Genomic DNA, 12448 nt, shown 5'->3' with positions numbered 1-12448 from the left:
GCTTCTCAAGTAACACAAATGCAAAACAGGTAAATTACTGCACTTTAAAGTTTTGGAGGGGTTTGAGAGGTCTTCCATGTGGTGTAACTTTAAACCTGTGACAGGAAATACAGTTATAGCTCCAACATGGCAATCAATGGAGCTGTAATTATTCTTGATGCAGCCCAGGGGTCTGGAAGCCCGGTGAATTGGTGGTGATATAGGATACCGATTCAAAAGCACACCCGTGCTTCCTGAAAATAAGCTCCAGACACCGGAAGTGCCCCTCCCCCTCCACTGCCAGAAACATCCCTTTCTCAACTGGATAATAGCTCAGGGATCAGATCCACTCTGATGACATGGAGGGGGAAGATGGGGGTAGAAAGAAGAAGAAGAAGAAGAAGAAGAAGAAAGGGATGGAGGCAAGGAGAAGGGAAAGAGAGAGGAGGTCGCTTCCCCTCGTCAGTGAAAGGCGATGAGAGTAACAGCTGTTGGGAGCTTCCTTTTTGGCTCCGTAAATCCACACAGCCCCAACACACATCTTTATTCAATTGCAGAGTGAGAAGGCCCGGGTTCTCCTGGGTGGGGTGATAATGGAGGGCAATTACAGTGACACCTTGCTGATACCCCGCGGCTCTCCTAGCAAGCAGGATCTCCTCGCTTCCTCCTGCTGCCCTGCTCTCCAGCAACACTTTGGGGTGATTGGATGGCTTCCTGAGGGTGGGGGTGCTGCACGTAGAGGATGCACAGGGTGGGTGGACACTGCATGGAGGGAAAGGAGGGGAGGCTGGTTGTATTTTGGCAATGGACACCAAGGCCCTTCCTCTTTTTTTTCCCCTTCCTGTGGTTTTATGGCCTACTTACCGGTAGCAGACTTTCATCAGGCCATGAGAGGGGATTTCTGGCAGATCTGTTGCAAAGACAAGGGCTCCAAGAGTAAAGGGGTCTCCAGCAGGGCTCCTGGGCTAAGCCGGATGGCCCGGGGGGAGTTCTGGGGGGATCTAACACCCCTGGGTGGCCCATTACAGCCTGGGAGCAAGGTTTTGCAAAAGACAGTCCAGGGCAGCCATGACTTTTGACAACAGATCCTTGCCCATCTGCTTGCGCTGCCGGGAACACATACATTTGTTCTGTAAGGGCCTGATAAAACATTGACTTCAGAGATCACGGGTAGCTAACATGGAGGTGGGGTTGTTCCCCGGCCCGTAAGCGCCCTCTAACCTTTAAAAATACATTGGGAATCATCTGATGCCCTGGCAGGAGCGGGACTGTTGGGTCTGGTTATGATCAGCAGGATTCGGGTCTTGTTCGTCTATCTAGGTCATATAGGAGGTGTTGGTATTAACGGCTTCACAATCAGCGCACTTTCCGAGCATACCGGAGAATCTTTGGTGGTCATTAGGCAAAAATTAACTTTCCAGCAAGAAAACAGGCAACTTCAGCGTCTCCTTGAAAAACATTTGCACGTCATCAGCGTTTTCCGTTTGGGGAAAGGCCACACCGATATCCATTTCAGCTGTCGCCTGACCTCACTTCGCTTATTCATGCTTTCACTGCTTTGAGGATTCACGCTCACTTGCTTCTTTTTCGGCACTAATTGAGTGACGATGATCCTCCGGGTGTCTCTGAATGGCAGCAACCGCTTATCCCTCGACATTCGGCAACATTCCCAGCACAAAAAAACATCCACCATCAAGGAAAAAGTGTTTGGAATTTTCATTTAACAAGTTCGTAGGGGAATTATGAAGTAGTCCCATGACAATTCTTCAGTTTGACTCGGCTGCAGTCCCAAATTTGATTTACAGTATGTTGAACCATTAAGTTTTATGATCTTAATCATCAGCCGCTTTATGATCGGCAAAATAAAAGCAGATTTCCGGCAGAGATAACAATTCTGCGGTGTGGGGAGGAAAAAAAAAAAAAAAAAGGAAACCCATCAGCTGCGCTTGAGCTCGAGGCAAAAGTCAAGCGTGACACATTAAGAGCTGTGATCTGAGTCACCTGAGTGAAATTGTGTGTATGAGTGTTTGGGTGGTGGAGGGTGGGTGGGGCGGCTCTGAGTACCACGCTGCGATTGTTGTCAAAACATCGCCGGGCCTCCATGTCTGTGAGAGAAAGTCATATCTGGGCTTCTGGGTCAGAGTGTGGGTGGGCAAAACTCTCCCTCTCTCTTTTTCTTCTTTTTTTTCCCCCCTCTTTGTTGTCTCGAGACGATGCTCCGAACACTTCTGGGTTTTGACTTTGATTAGCCGCAGCGGCGTCTGGACGCAATAAGGCCGCAGAAGACTTATATCATAATTTATAACTGCAGGGTGACTAATCCGAGAAAGGCTGCGGAGGAGAGGACGAGAAACACAACAGCGATAGAGAAAAAAAAAAAAGGGGGGGGGGGAGTGATTACTCGACAGCTTTTTGCAGGAAAGACAGATAGTTGGTTTGCAGGAGCAGGGCAGAGAAGCAGGATTGTGACGAGATAAGCCTGGCAGTACTGGTGCACGTCAAGTTTCACTTGGCTTCGGTTCAATCGGCGGTCAACGGCGTGGGGCAGTTTGCTGGTTACCAGCAAGAACCAAACGTTGCTGAAGGAAAATAGGTGTTCTGAGCGCTTTTCGAGTTCCAGTTACACCCCCGAGCGATGTTTTCCAAGTATAAAACGAGGATATTTCAAGCCTCTTAACCGTATTAATACATCATGAAATGCAGTTCTATCTCAAGACGCCTCTCTCACTGAACGGCGGTAGTTCTCTAAACTTGTCTCCACCTCAAAAGGATCCTCAATGACTTGATGATTCTCTGTTGACGCCTTCGAGACGTAGAGGTCATTTGGTGTTGGAAACTCCTTTTACTTTGCGGCGGTGGTTTGCGCTTCCGTCTCAGGTAAGGCCTCTGTTTTCTGGGAGCTTTTGAAAATTGCGTGCATGCGACAAACAAACGCAGGTAAAACGCAGGTGACCCACTTATTTATTACAGAGTGATAAATTGAATTGTTTGCTTTTCCATTTGACAGGTGTTTATTTGGGACTTTGCCTGCACCCCATTTGGTTTGTGGCGAGCAGCTCCAGCTACCAAGCCTTTCAGCATTTCCCCTCGCTGGTACACCGTATATAAACATTTAGACTTTGCTGGGTAATTTTCCTGTCAAGGAGACATTATGTGTCTGCTCCACAATTCCCTCTGGTTTCCTTGTAAGAAGTGTGTCACCGAAAATGAAGTCAAACAGAAATCAGATCACTTTTGTTTTCCTCGCTGGTGCAAATATTTTGGGAGAGAAGAGATTGGGTTTCACCTTCTTTTTAAAAAAAAAAAAAAAAGGGGCTTTCTTTTCTTTCTTTTTTTTCTATTAACCACCCATCTCTTCAAATTGTCGTATTGGAAAAAAAAAATCCTGCGTGTGGAGTCGGAGCCAGGAAAGTTTTCCCTGAGCTGCAGTCTGTTTTTATGGTACGCTGAGAGGCTAATTGGCTTTGCAGACGGCCTTTCCCCACTGTGACCCACCGTGCTAATGGACTCCTCCAGCCTGTGACAGCTTCACTTTAGCCGGCTGACTGGCCTGGGAAAATAAGCGGGGGTCTAAATAATTTAGAGCCCTAAAGATGTGCGCGCGCGCGCGCGTGTGTGTGTGCGTGTGTGTGTGTGTGTGTGTAGCCGACGTTGTGTTTGTGTTTGTGAGCGAGCTGCACAGGTGAGCAGTTTCTCCGATGAGACACTTTTAGATCCAGAAATCTGCCTCGGCAGCTTCTGGAAAAAGTCGTCTCACGTTTCCCTCTCAAATAAGAGATGAAGTGGGATGAGAGCGATGTTTTTGCTAAACCCACAAAGTCTTTCACTTGTCATTTGCGTCTGTCTTTGGCTTTTCTACGCTGATAAAATGGATTAGCGTGTTTCAAACCCCTGACAGACTTTAAAAAGGCAAATCCTTTCCAAACCCCCCTAAGTGCAGTGGTCGTGGTAGATTTTTATTTGTTATGAAAATCTGAATTAGAATATGATATTCTGGAGTAATCAACACACTTCTTAAGCTGCGTGATGGTGGGGAAAGGAAGGGGGGGGGGGCTGCGAAACAAAGATGGCCTCAGCGAGTGACCTGAGGCCTCAGCGAGGTGGGAGTCCCGTCGGGAGCCAAATGAGGCCAGGGGGAGAGAATCGGAGTCGGCTGATGGATGCTGCTAGCAGCTCTCCGTGCACCGTGTTCCTCTCTTCTAGCCGAAAAAGTAAAGTTTTCGGTTGCAGGGGACGAGAGGATGATGGCTCCCTGAGCACATGGCTGTAAAATGTACATAAGCAAAACACATGCAAGGGCGCATAGCAGTAAAAAAATACTACAATTTCCTAACAGTCTGAGACATAAACACACTTTGAATCCCTGGAAAAGTCATCCAAGACATATAGAGTGAAAACTATAGGATGCCAGAAAATAATAAATCCTTATTGTTTTCTTCTTCTTCTGCTGCCTAAAAGAAGGATGAGTTGAAGGAAAATCCCGAGGTTTTTCAACCTGAGGCCCAGTTTTCCGAGGTTTTTTTTTTTTTTTTGGGGGGGGGGGGGTCAAAATGATTAAGGGAGCAACATTATTTGAATTGTTCCGTTAATGAGCGCATCAGACCGCGTCTTTCTTCCTCGCAAATTTTCAGGTTGGGATTTTTATTCCAAACCTCTGACGACATCATTGGAATTTCGGAAATGGAAGTATGTGACTGGATTGCGACAAAACAGCTTTTACGTGTGGGACTTGGAATGTAATAGATTCTTCTCTGTCGTGATCTTACAACAAAGTAGTGAGTGATCGCCAGCTGACGTCATGATCGAGCTGTTTGTAGGCTGCTTCAGGACCACATCTCTTCAGCAAAAGACCAAAAAAAAACAAAAAAAAAAACCCAACAACAACAACAAAAAAACCCAGATCTGACCTACATTGATTTTGGCTTGTTTGATTAAGGCAGCTACCGAAGGGTGCGTGCACACATGGTGGAGGGTTCATCCTGCAGGGACCAGGCTGAACATCCTCACAGATCCAGACAGGAAAGAAAAAAAAAGAAGCAGATACGCGCGCGCGCGCACACACACACACACACACACGTGAGGAGGAACTGCATCCGCCAAACTTCTCAAACCCGGGTCTAAATCTACAACTGTCATCAGAATCAAACTAAAATATCCAGCTCTCAGTTCAACCGGTTCAGATGAGTTCTCTAGCGAGCCGCAGCGCGTAAACACACAAATCCAGCTGTTTTCTATTCTGTTCTGACCAATAAAGGAGCTTTTCTCCCATTTTCTCTCATTAGCACCTTCTGCTCGTGTGTGTTAACATTTATCAAACCTGAGATATCCATTTCCCCAAACATTTGGTTGTATATTTTATCAGCAGATGCCTTTTATTACCTCCTTTCTCGATTTCCCGCTACCTGATTGCAAGAGGAGAAATTGGCTCCCCCGTTAAAAAGCGGTGTGTCATCTGTCAAAACAGAGAGCTCTCGAGTTTCAGCAACACGTCTCGCCATCTTGATCCAGATTGAATTAGCCGTCGATGTCGAAGCGGGACAGTTCCGAGCAGGACGGGACGTTCAGCTGAGAAACTGTCCTCAGCTGACCAAGGTGGCACCGTACACGCACACGCACACACACACACACACGCGTTTAGATGTGATGAACGCCGCTATGGCAACAGCAGAGCTATACAATATCAGATAACCAGAAGCAGACGCCAAAGCAGTGCTGACTCTGCAGAAGTGTTGAGCAGAAATCACCAGCTCTGCTCTTAATTATCATGTGACTTAATTCATTGAAATCTGTGGTATTCCTTTTTTGTTGTTGTTGTTGTTGTTGTTGTTGTTGTTTTGCAAAGAGAACAGCCTGTCTTTTTTCGTTTGCGTTCCACGGAAGATAAACCAACTTGCATGAATCCATTCACGTGTGGCAGCAAATCTGGATGACCTCCTTTCTTTAATCCCATTTCACCTGAGATCTTTTTCTTTCCTACGACGCGCGGGGACATCATTGAATCACACACGCACACACACACACACACACACACTGAACCGCAAGCCAACGTGGAAAAATCAGTTTTGGAGTCCAATCAGTGGTCGGGGTTTGATGTTATCAGCGACGAGTCTGGCATTTTAAGCTGCCGGGTGGCTCGCGCTGTAAAGAATTCGGGGAGCTTGTGTTGCTAATAAGCGAGCGGCTCCTGATGGGTATCTCGTCGCCTTAATTCTGTTTTCATAAATGCTGTCGCCTCGCTGTTTTGTCCAATCCAACCAGGCAACTAATCAGATTTCAAACATTTCTCACTGCATGACTAGACCAACAATGCTTATGTTATTATAAATGCACCCCCCTCCCCTCCCCTCCCCTCGTCCTTCTATTTCGTTGCAATTGTTTAACTAGAGCTCAGAAATTAGGGCATGTTCACTTTTTTTTGGGGAGATTATTAATAAACCCAAATCTGTTGACACGCCTGACCTCTCGCTGGATTATTGTGTGATTTGAGTCGCTGACGAGGCGGGTAAATCAAACCCGCGCGGCGCGTCTTCATGTGTGTTACTGCGTCCCCATCACGCGTGTGCTGTGGGACCCTTTTCTTGTTTGTGCAGACGTGGCCCTGACCAGCCCCAGAAACTGTCCAGCTGCTTCACACTGATTCACATCTGGGACGAGTCTGGCAGTGGTTAAAGATGTGAGCACGTGCGCTCACACACACACACGCACACACACACACACGCACACACACACACAGTAAATCCCCTTACACATCCCCACATGCAGGAGACATTTCCACTTTACAGTAAAATGCCTACCTCAGCGATGTGCAATTGTTTTTGTACGGCGGCCTTGTTGTGGCCCGTGACCTCCTTTTTCAATTTTGTAAAATGTGAACAGATTTCGAGGAAAAGTGGGGAGACTTTCACGGAGGAACGAGGGTGAAAGAACACCTCACCCCCCCCCCCCTTCACCTCCTTCCCCGAGCTCCTTTTCCTCCTTCCTATACAGCTTCATCAGGCTGCTCCAGAGTGGCTGACCCACTTGGCAGATGATCAGCAGTGTGGTCGGAGCTGGATAAACACACTATTCCGAACCCACATGCTCGCACACACACACACACACACACACACACACACACACAGCCAACAGGAACTGTTTAAAGGAAAACTGCTGCATTGTTTGCCCAATAAGTCTCACTTTTAGCTGATTCAGAGTCCATTTTTAATCAAAAGTCACCCACCAGTAATAAACACATGCTGCCTTCAATGTCCGTCTGAAATCAGAACTATTATTTGTGCTGCTGCGTTTCCTCCTGACCCACCTCACACGAAGCTTCAGAGTCCCCGTCTCTGAACACGTCCTACTGGGTTCATCTCTACTGTTGAGCCCTGAGAGTGATATCTCTTCATCTAACCTCAGGCAAGAAAATAAAACGCTAAACTTCTCAAACTTTTGCTCCGAGGGACGCGTCAGTCTCTCTGACTTGACAGTTTTAAACTAAAACACACGTTTGGATCAATTTTCAGAAAGATATTAGTTTGCTAAATGTATTCTTATTCTGAAAGGTACGCCTGAATGAAATATGGACGACTGCGATCTAATTTTATTTTTTTAAATCATCCAGATACGTGTATGTCGACACTGACAGACTGTTGAAATAAATTCACTCGTCTTGAGAAATAATAATGATGCGTCAATGCTGCGGTTATGGTCTGGTTAACTTTAGGCAAAAAATAAAAATAAAACACACACACACACACAACCTTGGGTAGGAAAACATTAAAGTTGTGTAACTCACAGCTGAAAACCAGACTTGGCAGGACTGGAACAGTTGTTGGGCTTTTGCACCACTGCGGTGTCATAACTGTGGACTTTCTCACTATCCCGCGACGGCAAGCGAGTCATATTCAAGGTGGGTTAAGTAGACGATGGTGTAGGTAAACCAAACGCACGCTCCGATGGGACGTGGACTCTTCCCGGACGTCAGGTGTGACATCAGGTGACCAAAGTTAAATACTGACGGTATTTTTCTGGTTTTAAGTTGGGTCATGAACCAGCCAGAGGCCGAGTTTACTGCGTCCAGGTAATTTAGTCCGTAATTAACCGAACTTGCATGTTTTTGGTGTGTGAGGAAGCTGCACTACTTGAAGAGAACTCCACACAGAAGCTCCAACTAGCTGGTGGAGTCGCCTTCTTCCTGGCGAAGGCGACTGAGCCAACCCCTCAACACTTGTCTCCACAGCTGTACGTCGCCACCCTACCGAGCTTTTCTCTGCTGCTTTGGTTAGAACTGCAGATGTTTCCTGCACCATATGTGGAGTCCTCTGCTGCATCTTTCCCCCTGACGGTGAGGAATATCTCCAGGCCTACCGGAGCCTGGTTGCACCGAGGCATCGCGGACATCCAAACCAGCAAGCCTCGTGTTGGCGGCCAGCGTCCCGATTGCACATGACAGTTAGATAATAAGCTGAATAGACAGACATGTATCGACCCATTCACTGCCCCTTGAAATGTGCTTGACGAGGTTCGTGCCCTCGTCTAGATGTTTGGAATCATCTCAAGTCCAAGGGTTTATTTTAGAGGGTGATGCTGTGAAAAGCCACAGCGCGGACAGGCCCGACACAAATCACACATTCTAGCACAGTCTAGACACACGCACGCACGCACGCACGCACGCACGCACAGACAGACTCTGACACGCGTCGCTAACTAGATACACAAATGCATGTGCATAAGCCAACGCGTGTACAAGAATGCAACCCCACCGCTGCACTCACTCACCCTCTCATCTTAGTGAGTGAAACGAGCTGGAAAAGAGTAATAACAAGAGAGGAATTCATCAGAATATCCCAAAGTGGGCAAATCGCTGCTCAACGAAACCGTCCAGAACCGCAAAATACACCTGAAAGTCATCACTTCCTTCATCAACGTCTTGCAGGTTTCCCTCTGGACCTGCGCTATGAGAAGGATGTAGGCTTCCAGACGGGAGAACGATACATCATCATCAGACATACGCATACAAACAGCCACATGCACGTGCACGCCGTGTACACCGAGCCTGCTGAGGCGGTGATAAATCTGAGTGTAAGAGCAGCAGAAGGTTTTCCTTCAAATCTCTGAGCGCAAATATGTGGCCTCAGGAAATAGTCAAGTACCTGGGTGTGCTGTGGTAGCGGTGGTGGAGGGGGTTTGTTTAAGGTGCCAGATGGCTTCCTCGAAGTACAACTCAGCGAGCGCCAGAGAAGTTTCAACAATAACAGAATAGTATTTGCAAGAAAACTTGTCTCCTGATGCTGGGAAACACCACGACGCCGACGTTGGAACCGGGTCAAGACAAAGTCACGTGGAAGTGTGCGCGGACGCATGAATGAATGAAGCCATTATGCTTAAGATATTCTGGGTGTTGTGTAGTCACACAGGAGTCGCACTCATCCACCGCCGCGCCCCCTCGCTCCTCCTTCGGTTACGCTCACACAGCGGGTCTTATTGACTTTGCTCGGACTGGCGTTGTCGCGCAGCGGGACCACTGCGCCTCACCAGCGCTCATTTAAGGCTGGAAAGTCACTGCTGCCTTCCTCTCCAGAGAGAGAGAGAGACGCCGTTCAGAAATAGGCGATGGCCGCCGACGAAGCCTCAGACCTTTCTCTGAGGACACCACTGTTCCGCTGCGAGTCAGCGAGTGCGTTTGAATTAATTTTCCCAAAATCACACAGGAGTTCTCAGCTTTGTCCCATTTACAGGAACTCACACAGACAAACCTTGACTTGTTAGGATTTAGGAATTGGAGTTGGGAAACGGAGGCATTTAAAGACCATAATCTGTCTCCTATTAGCTTTTCATCCTCAGTAATTTTCTGCGTATTCTCCCGATACATATCGGATTTATTGTAAACAGCCAGTAAAGAACAGATGTTTACTTCCCCCCCCCCCCCCGCGGTAGTCATCGAAGGTCACGTTCAAAATCTGATGCTGAAGATTAAGTAACGCATTCTCTATGTGTGGGAAAGCACACATCTCTTACAGTAGGTCACATTTACGGCACGTGTAAATTTCACACACGTTTGTAGGTCAGTAATGCGGGATGGGAAAAAGAGAGAGAGAGAGAGAGAGAGAGAGAGAAAACATTAAAAAAAAAAAAAACACGGAGCGGCCACGTGCCAAACTTGTAGTCAAGCCGCCCCATCCTCACTGGAAATTCCCAATGTGAACTTTTCCATGTGCAGTTAAGGAATTGACGCTACTACTCCTGTGATTCACCAGAAATGGGGTCAGGAGTATAGGATGCAACGTCTGGCCAAACGTCTGAGTTCAAATGCAACATGTAGCGTTTCTAAACAGCAATATATCACTGTCAGCTTAATACCTTCGTGGAATTTCCAGGGGTGGGAGGTTCCATGCAAGTGGAATTGTTAGTGTTTCTTCAATTTCCAATGATGTGTTTTCTCTTGGCATTTTGAGAAGATTTGCAGCGTTACTATGGAAACAGGTGTGACGAGGGCCAGACGTGAGCATGGGGCCGAAGGCTTACAGGTTCCCGTCAGTGTACGGCGAGAAATAGAAGTGTGTACTTTCCAGAGCGAGAGGGGTATCTAAACGTAATGTGACCGACTAGCAAACACAACAAACCAGACAGAAGACGACAAAATAAAGCCAGCTTCCTCCCTCAGAGCGTGTGACAACAGCCCTGCAGGGACCATCGGCTCAGCCGCAGTTTTTATCTCCTTCAAACTGTACACAACGTGAACCGGACAAGTTGATCTGACCCAATTTGGAGCTTTACAGAACAGAACATCACATCCTGACTGTTTCTGACCTCAAAGCAAACACTGGCTGGTGTCTCCTCCATTAAACCTCCCCCCACCACCACCACCACCACCACCACCACCACCAGTCGCCTCTGCAGCAGAGGCCGGGATCTCTGTTCAAGATAGCTGGAGCAACAGACTGCGGTCACTTGAGTGTTAAAAATGTCCAGAAATACAGATATTATCACCAACGTTTGCAACAATATACAGAAACGATCATTTTGTTCAAGGCGATGGTGTTTCAACGTCATATTTCTTTTTTTCTTTTTTTTTCTGTCAAATGCTATTTAGTTCCTAGTCCAACTCTTAATTCCAGGGCTCCGGGGTCAGCATATTAAGGCGGCGCAAACATTTGCAAACTCCATCCATTTTCCATTAACAAACAACACAACAGACCGATTCCCATTCAAAAAACAAGCTTCCTCGCTTTCGTGGGTAAATGGTGACGAAAGCAGCCAAAGGAAAGCAAGTCTTACCTCAAGGAGGGTAGCAGATGGCGAGCGCTGCAGCAGAGTGCTCTCCGTTTCCTTTGGTTTGCTCTCCACAGCTTTACTGTTTCGAAAAATAAAGTCAGTGATGAAACATTTGCGCCCAGAACAGCTAGCTACAGCTCCTCTAACATAACGGAAAGAAATAACCTCTTGCGGCAGCCATTTTGATGTGTATTCCCAGGGTTAACACAGGCGTAACTGCTAACGCTCATCACGGCTGGCTTCCATTTTAAGTGGCTTCACCTGTGTTTACCTGCTGTGACGGGTCAAGGTAGCCGCCGTGGAGAGCGCTTCCCCTGGGTCTCTTTTCTTGTTGAACATTTTGGTTTTAATCGCTTGAGAGATAAACGAGATACCCGTTCAGCATAAGAAGCTAATTTTAGCTAATTCTGTCTGTTTTTCGCTACCTAGCCGTGTAGTGACGCTAAAACAAGCAACAGCGTCGCACAGTGGTTTGCAAAATGTGAGGTGTCCGTCTTCAGGGGAGGTTCAGTTAATGCCAAGTTAAATCGTTCAGTTTTTAGGTAAATAATCTAATAAATGACTCAGGACAAACTCACCATGTATTTGGTGACTGACATAATGAAGAACAAGCATTTTAAGCTAGCTTGTCAAAATAGCTGACTGTTTGTGGGATCAAAAAACAAAATAATGATGCTGTATTGGCATCTAAAAAAAAACAAATTATGATTAAATGAAAATATAACTGATGTAATGAAGGGTGAAGCTACTACGTCTGAGAAGCTAACCTGCTAGCTTGCGAGCATGCTCTCCCACCAAAATAGTTCAGTTTTCTTCTCTTTTGCTTAAATGAGGCAAATATTGGACCAAAAATAAACGGAAAGGGGAGCTTTGCATAAAAATTAGAGGTCGTGGAAGTTCTTGTAGGAATTAATGGATTTCTGGTCAGCTTGAATACGTTCACATGAAACAAAATATTGGAATTAAGTGATAAAACGTAGCTAAACCAAATAAAAATCTCCTACATTGCTATTAACATATCATGTAACATTCCGTGGTGGTTTAAAAATTAAGACCATGATTCATTTCTGTTTTGTCTTACGCCTTGTAACTATAAAGCTTCTGGTTAAGCTTTCTAAAATATTAAACATGAGTGTGTGCATGAAAAATAGTGACAAGGCCGTTAATCTGCAAAAGATTAAGAACCCCATCTGAAATACCTTTTAAAGCAATT

General features: G+C 46.4%; 1 long non-coding RNA gene across 1 annotated transcript in view; it reads right to left on the bottom strand.

The window, feature by feature from the left end:
• The window catches only part of LOC147272505 (uncharacterized), a 107867-nt gene extending 96185 nt beyond the window's left edge, over positions 1 to 11682 (bottom strand). The window contains exons 1-2 of the long non-coding RNA XR_015115891.1: positions 11507 to 11682; positions 11239 to 11314 (exon numbers count right to left, since the gene is read on the bottom strand). This is a non-coding gene — a long non-coding RNA (uncharacterized LOC147272505). The remainder of the gene's footprint in view (positions 1 to 11238; positions 11315 to 11506) is intronic.
• Between the last annotated feature and the right edge of the window lie 766 nt (positions 11683 to 12448).

This window comes from Aulostomus chinensis, chromosome 1, assembly GCF_037954235.1.
Source record: "Aulostomus chinensis isolate RoL2024-O1b breed Wild chromosome 1, RoL_Achi_v1.0, whole genome shotgun sequence".
NCBI classification, from domain to species: domain Eukaryota; kingdom Metazoa; phylum Chordata; class Actinopteri; order Syngnathiformes; family Aulostomidae; genus Aulostomus; species Aulostomus chinensis.
Note: the sequence above shows the minus strand (reverse complement) of the source record. Positions and strands in the feature narration are given on the sequence as shown.